General features: G+C 41.6%; 1 protein-coding gene across 1 annotated transcript in view; it reads right to left on the bottom strand.

The window, feature by feature from the left end:
* fut8b (fucosyltransferase 8b (alpha (1,6) fucosyltransferase)) overlaps positions 1-15,307 on the bottom strand; it is a 92,048-nt gene extending 76,741 nt beyond the window's left edge. The window contains exon 1 of the mRNA XM_078274901.1: positions 15,115-15,307. The gene's annotated coding sequence lies outside the window, so the exon portion shown is untranslated. The remainder of the gene's footprint in view (positions 1-15,114) is intronic.
* Between the last annotated feature and the right edge of the window lie 461 nt (positions 15,308-15,768).

Genomic DNA, 15,768 nt, shown 5'->3' with positions numbered 1-15,768 from the left:
GTGTGTGGTAACACAGTGATTTAATAGGGTTTGTGTAAGTTTTACATTGAAACTGCTGTAAGGAGGAATCATGTTGTGTAGCTGGAGTGTTTTAAGTGGAAACTGATAGAGAAACAGGTAAAGGGGTAGTTGTGTGTAATATCATTTGAAGAAATATTGCAGTTAGCATATTTGAAGGGTGTGATTTGTTTCTTTTTTTTTGTTATTCAAGTTAACGGCTAAATATTATTTGTACATTTAAGTTATCGTTCAGTAAACAATACCTTTTTTGTTAAATAGTTGTCTGGGGTCAGTTATTCCAATACAACACAATAGATTTGCTGGTTAAAAGTAGGGTGGCATATGACTAATCCAAAATAGGTAAACCTTCGTGGTAGCTACCTTAAAGAAACAAACCCAAACACTTCATCATTCCAGTCTAAAGTTACTTATTGCAGCTTCGGCATTGCACTCGACAATGCAAGTTTGTCAAGTCAAATATCCTATATGGCTTTTGTTTGTTTTTGACGCATCGTGATGCATCGAGATATCGAATCGAAGACCTGATAATCGTAATTGAATCGAAAGATCAGTGAAGATTCACACCTCTATTTAAAATACAGACAGGGACTATAGGGTTAAGGCTGAGCAATTTTATCGATTCTGCGACATAAATCGATATTTTTTCCCCCAAGAAAGTATCGATTTTTAAGCCGCGAGTATCGGTACATAAGTCCCATTCAAATCCCCCGTGTTTACCCCCGTTCGCATTGCAGGGCAGTCGGGACTTACCCGGAAATGGCGAGCGGATGAGCCTCTCAAAATCTGAGGAAAATCTTTTAAACTGACCTTTGACGATCTGAAATGAAGACAGATTCAGCAACTGCATGGCCTATTTCTCGCTTAAAATGTTTTCAGAAACACGTTTCGGTGAACTATTTTAGTACAATATGAGAATGTATTCTTCAGCTGCCATGACAGTCTGGCTGTGAATTTCCGGAGAAAAAAGAACCACGTGACGCGTTTGTCCAATCAGCTGCCGGTTTTCATTTTCTGGGAAACAATCAGACTGTTAGTGGAAACAATACAGAGCAGCGCCGCCTGCTGCTATGGAGACGTATTACGTTTCGCGCACGTGCAGAGCATATGCTCAAGTCGGTGTTTCTTTGGTGTGTTCTGAGGAGAAGCTATGGTACTATGTTTACTTACCTGGTGGCTAGACTGGCTACCTCATATGTTCAGTGTCAAGCTAAAAAAGCTGTCAAAGAAACTGTTCAGAACAGGCCACTTGCTGCACTTTTTAACTCTCCATTGTTAATTGCAATACTGCACTTTATTTATTTTTCAAAGGCTTGTAAGCTTTCAATAAATGGAACTCATTTTCTCAACACATCTTTGATTCAATTTGTCCAGCATTTGCAAGCTGTAGACTCTCTGTCCAGTCAGAGACATATATTGTGTAATTGATGTTTTTAGTTTTCAGTTCAATTAATTAAATCCAAGTAAATGGAACACTCACAAGATGTCACCAAAATCACTGTCCCCTTTAAATCTTTCAGAAAATAATGTAAGTGTATCGAATTATATCGAATCGTATCGGTGGCTAAATATGGTGATATATATCGTATCACGAGCTGAATATCGTGTATCGTATCGTGAGATTAGTGTATCGCTACAGCCCTATATAGGGTACCATTCTGACTCTGAATAACATGTTCTCTATGCTGTAAATGTAGAATAATGATAAGTAAGTATGCCATACGTGGTTATGGCTTGCCTCATTCATCCTCTAATGTGACAGCACGGCAGTTCAGGTGGTTGCACTCTTTTAGTTTTTGTTTAAACATCAAGAGTTGGAGGACAACCATAACACTGGATTCATCTATAATAATCCTTCATTTTCTCCACAAATCAAAGTGAGGAGGCAAAGCCCTCGCCGGTTGTTTAACGCTCCTCATTGAGTTGATGTGCCAACTTCAATTCTTTGCTGTTGTCACAAGATCAAAGAAAAGTACAAACCAGGCTAGGGGAGGCTGTTTTCTGAAGCGGCTTGTCACGCAGCTATTTTACAGATGCATATTTGAAAACCTGGTAGTGTGGCTGGCATCACAAGAGTGTCTTTTCCATCCTCGTCAAAACTAGCTCTGGGTCACAGACACACAGATAGCATACATTGGTACAGACCACCTACAATCTGTCTATCCAGTCTTGTTACACTTTCTTGTTTCCATGAGGAATGTTTCATGATTTATTTGGCATGTGGTCAATCACTTGCTCTTGCTCTCTCCCTCCTCTCCTCTCCTCGTTTGTCCCACAGCTACAACAGCATAACAGGCCTTGGACTGCTGTGTCATCTCATTGAGTCCTATTAGGGGCTCTTATATCTGACTGGCATGTTGTTATTGCTCTCCCAGACCACAGCTAAAACTGAGGAATGGGTCTGCCAAGCAGGCCCTTTAAAGTCCCATCTGCATTGATGGCACTGGCAATGAGGTGCAGTGGGTTTGCGGTGGAGGATGGTACCACGACAACATGAAAAGAGATGAAGGAGAGGGTGCTGACACTGTGTGATGCACCACCCCTGGGGCTACACAACAGACATGTCAGATGCTAATGGTCTCATGCTGGTTTGCCAAGGGCTTTGCCATAAGTGAATGCCAGTGCTGCCACTCTCACAAATGCTGAAGGAGGACTGAGGGGTGTCAACAAGCTTGCAGAGGCAGCAGGAGGCATGTAGAACAGTGCCCGATAGGTCCTAGTCGGCAAAATACCCGGATATGTTAACAGTTTTTTTATTGAACCATTTATCTCTCCTCATTATTTATTATTAGCTTTAGTATACCTGGAAATTATGAGGGGTTTGGAAGGATTCAGATTCAATAAAATGGTACCGAACCCCAACTCTTGTGCTGATGTAGTAAAGCAAAGGTTGTATGAATCTTACTGGGAGCTAAGTGAAGGTGTTGGATTTGGACAAGGGTGTAGCACTGCAGGGTTCACCAGAATAGGGAAAAATAATAATTAGGCAATAGAGAGTGCTTTGTTCTTTTCCCCTTTCTGTGGACCATGGAGCCTCAACAAGCATCAAAGAGAAGCAGCAACTGTACCTCCCAAATCCAATACTGATAAAAGACCACACTATCGTCCTGCCCCTCAGGCAGATTCTTCAAAATCTTGAGGCTCAGGCTCATGCTGGTAAAATCACACTTTTCCCCACATGCAACCAGCTAAACTATGTATGGACTATGTCCGACTGATGCTTCAGAGATACTAGACAACACTTAACCATCCCCTGTATCAGTCACTAGCTCTAGCCTCACAGAGATGAAATCCTGTAGACAGATGGTTAAAGTTGTATTGCAGACTTCCACACTGCACTCAAAAGCTATTATAACACAGGAAGAAATTGGTTTCTTAGACATTATTTGTGAAGCAATGGTTCTGCAAAGTGTGACAATACAGGAAAGATGGCAGAGGCCAGAGGGTTGCATGTGACAAAGATAATGAGTCAAACTTACACACAGCTTTCTAGCAGATGCACAGCTCAATTTGCCCTCAACATAATGGTTACTGTTTACACAAGAATGCACCAGCCCTTTTCATTTCTGCAGTTATTTATTTTAGAAGTCATGTGGAAGTGAAAAATCAATTTCCCCCTTTTTGATGGAAAACCCATGGTAGCCAATAAGATCTGTGTTGTCCTGAGACGTAGCATGTTACTTTTCAACATTATTTAGTATGTGGACTGCCCGTGCAAAAACGCCTGCCGTCTGCACTGTACAAGGGTTGAAAGTACATATTGATATTGCAGTATAAAATAATGCAATATATATATATAAAAAATGAAAAGCCTGCAACATGAAAATTAATTCATTTTATAACTCAATCAATAACTGAAACGTTGGGAATGAGACTCTGCTTGGCACACAGAACTCCTTAATACCCAGAAATATCATTAAGCAACAAGAGATTGGATATCACTACATTCATCCAGAGGCTACTGGAACTGTTTCAAGTCACATCTATTAAGTTAATATATCCTTAAATCAATTCTTCAAATGCACTGCAACTGCAATATACTGTATGTCAAAATAATGCTGATGTGATGTTTTGTCTACATTTTGCAGATCTAGCTCTCTGTGGTACTCTTCTATCTTTAGGTGAGCAAATTGCAGAGGTGTGCATTAATATGAAATCATTGTGGGAGGATCACGGTGTAATCCGCTCCTTAAGACTTCTGTGATCCCTCCATTTGCAGATATTACGTTCATTCTTCATTATTTGGAGGGAACAAAAGTAGAAACACCAGAATTGTCCACCAAAGTACTGCTGTTACATGTAATGATTAGGTATATACAACTCAAAGCCAACAGCAGTATACAAGTATTTGCTACATCCTGATTTGAGTCTGTTATACAAAACCTAAAATGTTGGGTTTCAGTCACGTATGTTGATGATTGCAAATGAACACACCATTCACAGTTATGTGGTTAAAATTCTACTCCTTCTTTGTAAAATACCACCCCGATTCTTTGCCGACATCCTCAATTAAATCCACCTTAGCCCTACAGGAAAGTTGTGAGAAAAGAAATCAAAAGAACAATCCACCCTCAGATATTCTTAAGCTGTTGAAAATTATCAGTATGTGATCAACAATGCATTCCAGGAGTTATTCTGTGATTGTTATAATTACAATTTTGTTGTACCCACTTTCTTTCAGCCTCCCTCGTCTAATTTGACTTCAGTTAGTGATTTCCTATATTTCCCAGAGTGCTTTTCAACATCCCCCAGAGAAAAGTCCTGACAAGCTCAATGGAACAAGCTGTTTTATTCAGCTATGGGTTGTAGACCTATATGTGGGGTGGGTTGGGGGGGGAGATAGTAAGCATATCAGAGCTTTCTTTTTTTTTTTTTAAGTCAAGAGCACAGTGTACTTTAGTTAGAACACAAAATGTCTTGTTGCTGCATTGCATTCTGGTCTTTTGAGGCTACTTGGAGAAATTAGCATCACAGTCTGGTTAACAATGGATTCCTGCCAGAGATCATTGATCATTTAAAGTAATGGGCATGCCCTTCACACCATTCTGATCTCCTAAACTTTATTCCATCCTGCACTCTTTGCTCTCACAATACAGGGCATAGGTCTGTCTGTCCCCTGAAAAACAATACCAGGTTGAAACCTAGTATATGGCTGGACGGTGTATGATCAATGTGCTTAATTGTGGCCAAATTGTTAAAGAGATAGTCAGCGGTGGTGTCTATAACATTACTTCCTGGATATTAAATGTGTGGTAGTCTAATCTGTAGTGGTCCTAGTCATTTGTTTGTCATGTACTGAAGTAGCATATCACATGACATGGTTGAGCTACTTTCAAATATTTGAGGACTGCTTTAATTTTATGAATTCAACAATATAATCATGCTATTTTTTGTTCTGGATGACTCATCTGAAGTGTAATTGTGTAATTAATGTTACTTTGTTAAACAGACCAGACCTAGGTTTCACCCCATGACGATTATAAACCACAGCCTCAAATGTTAGTCTTGAGGAGCTGCTGCATGGGCAAACTAAAATCTACACTGTACATTTTTTTTTTCCACCTGACAACTTTACAGTTTATTTCTTCTCTGCTCCCTTCGCCAGCATCCGTTTGCTCCAAATCCACCGTCTCTCTTTCTCTTCAGAGATGCACCGATGTGGAAACTGAGAGAGAAACTTAAGTTCCACCGGCATTGTTTCCTTGCACTACTTTCAGATGGTTCTATTTAAAAGATGATTTTCCATTTCTTCATAATGTGTACTCTGGTTATTTAAGTAGTCTATCTTTCCATCCCAGTTTTACCTCACACACAACAAACGGCGACGGTGGCAACAACAACAACAACCGCGTACTGAAGAAGTTGATCAGCTGACTGATCAGCGATAGTGGAGGCAAAGAAAAGCCGTTACTAGAGGACTTTGCACGCTAATGTATTTTGAAACAGCAACAGCCAATGTGGAAGCTTCCACTTGACCGACGTCTTCACTCACTTTGACCAATGGTGTAACTTCACTAAGCGGCAGACTATCGCGTTTATAGGGCTGGCCTCCCCGGCCCAGCCAAAAAAGAAGTCAGCAGATTGCAGGGCCTTTTCCTATCATGCTTCTTCCTCTGGGATGCCCTCTCTGCTCACATCAGACAGGCATTTAAATCCAGACTTAAAACACATCTTTCCACCTTAACTTTCAGTTAGTTGTTTATTGTTTGATTACTTTGGGCCTTGTAGCTGTTACCATTATCCTTTTGGTGGGTCGGTCTCTGCGTCAATGAATCTATTAACCCTAGTACTTATAGTCCATGTCTGTCCTGCAAACGAGAATACTTTATCTCTCCCTTGTACAGTATGCTTGTCCCTCCTTCCCTCCCTCTGTGTTTGTTTCCTTTCTCCTGTGAAAGGTGTGCTTGAGCTTTGTCTCTTGTGTGTTTGTGTAGTCTGTCCTCTTTCCAGGTCTCCAGAGTGAAGAGGTTGAAAAGGTTGTGTGGCTCAGGTCCTATCTATAGGTGGTACCTGGAATTTAACCATCTTCCTTCTCCTTATCTTTACAGGTGCGGTCATATAATTAGAATATCATGAAAAAGTTGATTTATCTCTGTAATTCCATTCAAAAAGTGAAACTTGTATAATGTATACATTCATTTCACACAGACTGATATATTTCAAGTGTTTATTTCTTTTAATTTTGATGATTAGAACTGACAACTAATGAAAACCCCAAATTCAGTATCTCAGAAAATTTGAATATTGTGACAAGGTTCAATATTGAAGACACCTGGTGCCACGCTCTAATCAGCTAATTAACTCAAAACACCTGCAAAGGCCCAAAGGTCATTGCTAAAGAGGCTGGCTGTTCACAGAGCTCTGTGTGTCCAAGCACATTAATAGAGAGGCGAAGGGAAGGAAAAGATGTGGTAGAAAAAAGTGTACAAGCAATAGGGATAACCGCACCCTGGAGAGGATTGTGAAACAAAACCCATTCAAAAATGTGGGGGAGATTCACAAAGAGTGGACTGCAGCTGGAGTCAGTGCTTCAAGAACCACCACGCACAGACGTATGCAAGACATGGGTTTCAGCTGTCGCATTCCTTGTGTCAAGCCACTTTTGAACAAGACACAGCGTCAGAAGCGTCTCGCCTGGGCTAAAGACAAAAAGGACTGGACTGCTGCTGAGTGGTTCAAAGTTATGTTCTCTGATGAAAGTAAATGTTGCATTTCCTTTGGAAATCAAGGTCCCAGAGTCTGGAGGAAGAGAGGAGAGGCACAGAATCCACATTGCTTGAAGTCCAGTGTAAAGTTTCCACAGTCAGTGATGGTTTGGGGTGCCATGTCATCTGCTGGTGTTGGTCCACTGTGTTTTCTGAGGTCCAGGGTCAACGCAGCCATCTACCAGAAAGTTTTAGAGCACTTCATGCTTCCTGCTGCTGACCAACTTTATGGAGATGCAGATTTCATTTTCCAACAGGACTTGGCACCTGCACACAGTGCCAAAGCTACCAGTACCTGGTTTAAGGACCATGGTATCCCTGTTCTTAATTGGCCAGCAAACTCGCCTGACCTTAACCCTTTAGAAAATCTATGGGGTATTGTGAAGAGGATGATGCGACGCGCCAGACCCAACAATGCAGAAGAGCTGAAGGCCACTATCAGAGCAACCTGGGCTCTCATAACACCTGAGCAGTGCCACAGACTGATGGACTCCATGCCACACCGCATTGCTGCAGTAATTCAGGCAAAAGGAGCCCCAACTAAGTACTGAGTGCTGTACATGCTCATACTTTTTATGTTCATACTTTTCAGTTGGCCAACATTTCTAAAAATCCTTTTTTGTATTGGTCTTAAGTAATATTCTAATTTTCGGAGATACTGAATTTGGGATTTTCATTAGTTGACAGTTATAATCATCACAATTAAAAGAAATTAACATTTGAAATGTATCACTGTGTGTGATGAATGAATATAATATACAAATTTCACTTTTTGAATGGAATTACTGACATAAAGCAACTTTGTCATGATATTCTAATTATATGACCAGCACCTGTATACTCTGTACAGTGGATGTTTGTATCTGCAATGACAGAATGCAGATTTAGCTGTATATTCAAAGTGTGACTGCTGTCTGATTGCTACCCTGCTGTGTTCCAGAGTGCCATGCTGAGCCAGGTGACAGGACTCCTGCAACGGAAATCCAATCAGGCCAATCCTCTACGATCCCACACAATCCTCTCAGGCGCCGTCGTACACCGCCAACCATCGGTAACACACACTGCACTTGCCACACACACAGACAATGAACTCTCTGATAGCTATGGAGATGGACACATGCATATTAACCACCTCACCTCCTCTGAACTTGGTACAGACGTTGGGGGGCTTAGTGCTAAGCGAAACACTGAATCCATTCCAGCTACGAGGACTAGGCAGTGTAGCTGACCTTACATTCTGACCCCGCAATGGAGGTCTCAGAGATGAATTTATCCCTTGGGGATCAACATTGTAAATCAAAAATCCACAAACACTCCCCCCACCATGGCAAACAAACCCTCCAGGAAGCACGACTGGCACCAGTGACAAAAATTGCCCCTGCCTGTGAGAAAGATAATGCAGGCCTTTCATCCCGATCCAGGTCCCACTTTCTAGGGGCCTGGGGTTGAATCCTCTCTGGACCTGTGTGGAGGTCACGCACAGGCCACCCGATACTGGACAGTACTGGATCAGATACCACTGGCTAAATGGAGGCCATTCAATAGTCCTCATGTGTGTGGGTAGAGGTGGAGTGGCTGCTGGGAATTTGGGCTTCCTGTTAAAAACAGAATAATATCCACAAACCCCCATGCAGAGGCAAGCCTGTCACACAACTTTTCTACCCAAGTGTGGGAAATGTACTCATTCTGTCATATGAGCTCATAGTCTTGTTCTATTCTATCCCCATGTGTGTGTGTCTTTGTGGGCTTGTGCATTCGGTGTTCTGGCTGCAGAATGAATTTGGGCTATTGTCACTGTGATCCTAATGGCCAGCATCTGGCTCTCTGGTGCTGTTTTTTTATGTTTTGGGGTGGGGAGAGTGGGGGGTGGGAGTGAGGTGGGTGATCTGACTACTTACGCCTCAAGCTGCACAGCTGTCCCAATTACTACCTCTCTCTTCTCTCCTAATTTCCCCTCCGTACCCATCTGCCTCTTCTACACTCCAAATTTCTGTCCCTTCCATCTATAGATGCCACTACTGTGGGTTTGTACTTCCAGGATGCTCCTATGCTAGAAAGAGCCCTTTAGAGACCGAAGTAGGTTCAGATCCAGTTTTAAGTTTGATGCTGTGGGGTGCATAAGACTCAGACAGTGCAGTATATTGTCATGCGGCTGAGCCTTTTTTAGTAGCATCCCTGAATCCCTCCAGCCCTCCATGCGTGCTCTGATCCTGGCCTGAGCTGGGGACTCAGAGGGGCTGACAAGGCTGTTTGATGGGCCATAGGCACTGAGCATCAGGGGATTTTGTGGGTAGGTGGGTGGGTGGTTGGCAGAAAGAGGGGGGCTGTTTGTGTCCCACAGTGAGTCCCTCAGCAACCTCTGATGAGCTATAAATTCTCAGTGTGTGTCATACCCATGTGAATATAGTTCCTCAGTCAGAGAAGGCGCCACAAACTTCACTGCATTCTTCTTGTTCTGGTGCGGAGTATTCACAGAGATACGGTAAAAACTAGAATAAATACACAGACAGATACATATATGCATATACATAGACCCAAATTATGGGAATGCACAAAGAAAGCTGTGCAACAATGGGCACTTAAGTGCTTCCTACTGAAAAGGAGAACAAAGGGGAAGGAGAGAATTTAAGCATGCCTATTTCTGGACGGCTCCAATGAGCCAAGAAGAAATGTCGTAAGACCCACTTCCCGGCTCAGGCTGCAGCAGCAATAACTCCCCGAGATACAGCAAAAGCAAACACACATAAGTGCGCACACACCAACACAAATACACATCTTGTCTAATGTGAGTGCACTGTGGGCTGGGCAGCCTCCCTGTAGGGCCAAACAGAACTGAGGCAGCACACTCTTTGAGGGGGAGTTCAGGTCAGGATCTCTGACTGGTCTACCCCTCAACCCAAACCCAACACACATTCACACATCCTCCAAACCCACCTAATGGCGTTTTTCCATTACATGGTACCTGCTCGATTCAACTCTACTCGGCTCGACTTGACCGTGGTGCCCCGTTCTCCTTTTTCCATTGCAGATTTAGTACCGCCTCATACCTGAGGCGAGCGTGGCTGGTCGTCATAGCGGCGCCGCAGGAAACTGCTGTGACCTAACGCGACACACACACAGAACGTCGAAGGTGTGTTGTTTTTGACTCACGGCATGTGGCTGTTGCCGCAGCCAAAAGACAAATTTAGTTTCAAAAGAAGCTGGAGGCAGAAAAAAAAAAAATGGCTAAACTATTTAAAAATGGCGGTTTTGTTCAGGACACCCCCGTCTGTCACTAGCAATGATGACGCAGTGATTAATGACGATTCTCTCTGACCAATCAGTAGTCTGCAGGTTTTCACGTCACCTTTTGGTATCGGCTCAGCTCGCTCGGAGGTGGTACTAAAAAAAGTACCTGTTAGCAGGTACCAGGTACTTTTTTTTTTCGTAATTGAAAACCAAAAAACGCGAGTAGAGTCGATGCGAGTCGAGCAGGTACCATGTAATGGAAAAACACCATAAGACAGCTGTGGCTAAGGCACTACAGTATGTGATCTAGATCCAGTCCCTACACAAATCCAATCTGATGCCACATAGCTATCGGGCCAAACTCCTATTGTGCCTGTCTGACTGAATTCCTATTCAGAACTCCCCTTTTTCCACCCTGTCTTTAGACATTCAGCTGAATAAGACAGGTAGACAAGCAGCGAGACATTTAGACAGGCAGACAGCAGGGCAGGCCTGCTGGGGCCTTTTCTTTTTCTGCTGCCGGAGAATGCTATCAGCCTAGATCAGGCTAGGCTGCTCAAGCTGAGCTTCAGCAGCCTCATGGCCCGGCTCGCTTTTCTCCATGGAAACCTGCCCCACACTCACCCTGTGATTGGCTCGTACGATTACTAGACAGACACTCTGTCTTACAATACAGATAATAATGGCCCTCTGGTAGGATGAGAGCAGGAGAAGAGTGATGGCAGAAATGCATTTTTCCTGCAGACGTTGCCCTTTAGAGAGGCTGCATTCTGCAAGCTTACAATAGACTAGAGACTACAGGTATGTTCCTGCACAAGGCGTGCAGTTGGCTAGCTCTACAGTCCCTACTCTGATACAAAAGATGTCATTAAGATTCTCCACTAAGTCATTAACATCTTAAGAGGTTAATGATTATTTTCTCATCTCTTTACTGGGGTCTTCAAAAGCCTCGAGGGTGGAGGAGACAGAAAACAGACATTAAACACCACTCTCACATGAAAAATGCCAGCCAAATGGCAACACTGAACATTGTTCCTTGAACCATATGCATGAACCAGCTACTCTTCATCTTTCTTGTCTTGGCCGACCAAGTGTTTAATAAGACTCAGAAATGAAATTGTGTCTATGTATCCATACATAACAATTTCAGTATTTCCCTTCTTCTAAGCAGATACAACAAAGGCAAACACTTCTTTTCAATGGCTTCTGCTCTATTTACAGTACATTGTCTTGAATTGGAGAGCAGAAATACCCTGCACAGAGATTAACAATACCAACAAAACAATGCTTCCTCTTTTGGTAACACTGTTACATAGCTTGCTACAAGCATTGCTGTGTATTGCATAGACACTTCAATGTTCTTTTTGTTTGTGGCATGAGGCCCCCAAACTGGGAACATGTCTTCAAAATGTGTTGTTTGTTTCTTCCATAGCTCTATTTAGCCTTCTCTTCTCATCCATCTTACGTTTAAAAAAAAAAAAAAAAGGATATATCTGGGACAACAGGGTGCAAAAAAGGGGTGTATGAACAGCACACTGAAGCCAATATCAAGCATTATACACACACACTGTACAGTGAGCCAAAACACTGTGATGCTTGAAATTAGAATGGCTTTTCATGCAAAAAGAGGCACTTGCTGTGCAGGTGACAGGCTGGTATTGCAGACAGAACTGAAATGAAAAACAAATCCAACTGCTATTTTAAATAAAACTCCACTTGGCAGTGGCTTGCTGTGCTAAACTAAACAGAGAAATGGAGCTTGCCACGTGACAAATGTGCACAGTGTTAAATACAGATAAAACTATGAAATGAGTCACCGCCCATTTTTGCTCACCACACCGCATCTAACCTCTTTGGCAGAGCAACACTAATATGTTTAATGAACTCATTAGTCAAAAATGAAGACAGACAGTGGCATGAGGTATGGAAGGTGGAAGCACAAAGGGCAGAGAGAGAGGGAGGGAGATGAAGGAAGGGGAAAGAGAGAAAATAGCTTTAGTAAAGAATAGGGGTGGGAAAAATAATCGATTCTTGGATGCATCGCAATTCTCTCTAGAACGATTTGATTCTCAATTCAGATAAATTAATAATCAATTTAAAAAAAAAAAAAAAAACTTTTTTTTTTTTAAATGTGTGGATTTTTATTTGAAAGTTACTGTCTCCAGACAAGTACAAATCAGAAAACAGAGTGACTGAAAGAGGACGGGATAATGGACAACAACTTAGAGTTTAGGCAAGAGTGCAGAAAGAAAACACAAAAATTGCCAAAAGGAGAAAAATAAAATTACATTTTGTATATATACAAACATGATCTAATTAGATATACATAAAATAATTAGGCAAAACACATATAGGCTGTTCATCTACTTTATCACATTACATCTGACACCTTCATGTTCTAAGAAGCCAGTTATCCACCTTTAAACATGACTGAGCCTCTGACATGGAAGATTAGAGAAGGTGACTTTCACAAGCATGTTTAAGGCTTAAGCATGGAATGACTACAAAATAAAAACCTCAGTAGACAAAACATTTCATTAAAACTTGTGTGACAAATACTGTATATGTCAAAATCTAAGCTTTGTCTAGCTGCTTGGTCTAGGAAGTGATTAGCAAACTCTGATTTATATGTATATTTTTTTAAATTACGCATGGAAATGTACATAAAATAATTGTTGCATCGATAATCGGTTTAGAATCGAATCGTTAGCCTCTGAATCAGAATCGAATCGTGAGGTGCCAAGAGATTCCCACCCCTAGTAAAGCAGGGGGGGGCTACCTCTCTAGAAAGCATATTCTTCTGTATTAAATATGCAGTATTATGTGTTACAGCAACATGGTAGCAAATGAAACAGTTGTCCAATGCAATCAACTCAACAAGCAAAAAACACAATCTGGGAAGCATTCTGCAAAAAATTCCAAACCTGCCAAGTAAATGTCAAGAGTTAGTTTGAGTGTTATCACTACTATTTAATGTAAGTGCTTTATCAAAATTACACAGCCTGGAATGAACTGCACTAATGTATTTATGTACACTGATATGAATGGGTCCACCCATGGCTATGCCTATCATTCCCCAAAATGGAAAAGCCCAGATCAAAGCAAATTGTTAAGTCTACATAAAGCAAAGAATAAGTCACTTTGCTTTATGTAGAATTATTGGCCACTGACAGTTTATAATAGTTCAAATTCAAACAGGAGTCTATCTGAAGCAGCACGAGCTAGAGTTCCCCTGCCATGGCATAGACTGCTGTCACCACAATATATATATATATATATATATATGGCTGTTTACTTATTCATGAATGGGGAACTCAATCAATCTGCTTCCAGTTACCCAGGCTGACTTTATTAGATAACATTAATGATGCATTGCTTGTAGGTGTTGAGTTTCTCCCTTGTCAGCAACTATAATTCAAATGAGAACACAGTGGATATTGGCTGCAAATAGATAGAAACTTAGGGATAATTGTGGCAATATACAACATTATGAGCTAATAATCTATCGTCAGACAATATGCTATCAAAGAAATAAAAAAAAACAATGTGCTTCACAGAGTTGAAATGTCTTGTAATAACACCTGCAGACATTAAGCGATATTAAATACTACAATTAAGGGGACAAAAAAGCCATACGTCATTCATATCACAAATCAATTTCATGTGAAAGCATTAACATATTGTACTTATTTTCCATTGAATCTGTCATATTAAATAAGATAAAAAGAGGCCTGTCTGTGCTATATTATCACAAGCAAATTGTAAAGTGTTTGTGAGGAGGAAAGCAGAAATCACCTTGCTTGCTCCCTCTGACTGCCCAGATGTGATGAAGATGACGCTTGGACTGAGCTCAGCCGTTTTTATATCATAATTACACATTAGAAGGAATTATTACACATTAACCACACCTCCAGATACTGAAAACAAACGCACGCCTGGCTGTGGTGATGATTATTACAAAGCAATTCCCTGATACTAGCAGCAGTGCACCGAAGCTGAAACACATGCAGCTGCTTTGTCTGCTCGCCACACATAAAACACATACATGTTAGACAGTGAAGGATACACGAACTTGTCAGACACCTCCCCATGTCATGTGTCTTTACTTTCATGTTGTGTGTGCGAGGGTGGAGGTCAAATGCATTTCACTCTCATTTAACGGCGAGAACTCATATATGCCTACACAGACAGACAGTTAGCTTACAGGCTACACGCTTCTAGCCTTGTTGATGCCTTTAGCCTTAAATAAGGAGCACACTACTTTAATACCCATTCATTTACACTGCACGGTCCAGGTAATGCTGCGGTCTTAAAATACGTTTCAGGCTAACTGCCGTGGTCGTTACGCGGAAACACTGTAAATTGTTTTGAACATACCCACTTGCTTTTCCCAATGCGAATAAGCAACAAAGGAGAACGCGAGGCAGTTTATTTGGATATAACGAACCGAAGTATCAACGGAGCATCCCTCTAAAAAAAAAAAAAAACAAGTAACGGCGCTAATATAACGGGACCAGAAATTCCTACCTACCGTGACCGCTATTTGGTCACCGTGATCTCAGCAGCGACGCAGTCAACAGGCCGGGATGTAGCGGGGAAATCTATGAGCTGAACCTCCGTGGCTGCTACATTTCCGCCATGCAGCAAGGTTAATATCACCTACCTTGACATGATACACCGGCTTCCAGCGGCATCCGACCGCGGAGACTGGGGTCTGACGCGGCGGCAGCCGAGATTTGTTGCTCCAGAGAATTGAGTAGAAAGGCTGCGACGGAAACAGGAACTGGGAGAGCTGAATACGGCGGTCGAGGCTGCTCTGTGGGGATCTGCTGGATGGCCGGTGTCAACGCAGACCAGAGAGGGGGGAAACTTCATATCCGGTCATGACTTTTCAAAATAATGGCTGGCTGTGTGGGCACTAAGTAAAGCAACTCAATTGTTTCTGCTATCAACAGCTAATTAACACTATAAATAAAGACACATGGCTGTGCTCTGAATTTGAACTTTGTGGTAAATGTTTGTATAATTCTTTGTTAAATTTGGGATTCCCATTTTGCGTTTTGGTGACCGTCTAATTAATTAATAATAGTAGTATTTGTTATAGGCCTGTGTAGGCTACCAAATAATGGATAATAATAATTCAGAGATAAGTCGTTATTTCCTTTGATACATTTGGGGCTATTTCTACCACACTGAAATTGTAGAACTTTTATTTAAATTAGATTTATTTTATTTGTTGCATACATATCTAAATAGCTTAATATATTTATGCCCTGTGCAAATACTTTAAATTACCTCTCTGTTTCAAAATGGCTAT

This window comes from Sander vitreus, chromosome 18 (assembly GCF_031162955.1).
Source record: "Sander vitreus isolate 19-12246 chromosome 18, sanVit1, whole genome shotgun sequence".
Lineage (NCBI taxonomy): Eukaryota > Metazoa > Chordata > Actinopteri > Perciformes > Percidae > Sander > Sander vitreus.
The sequence above is the reverse complement of the archived record's forward strand: the minus strand, read 5'-3'. Positions and strand labels throughout refer to the sequence as shown.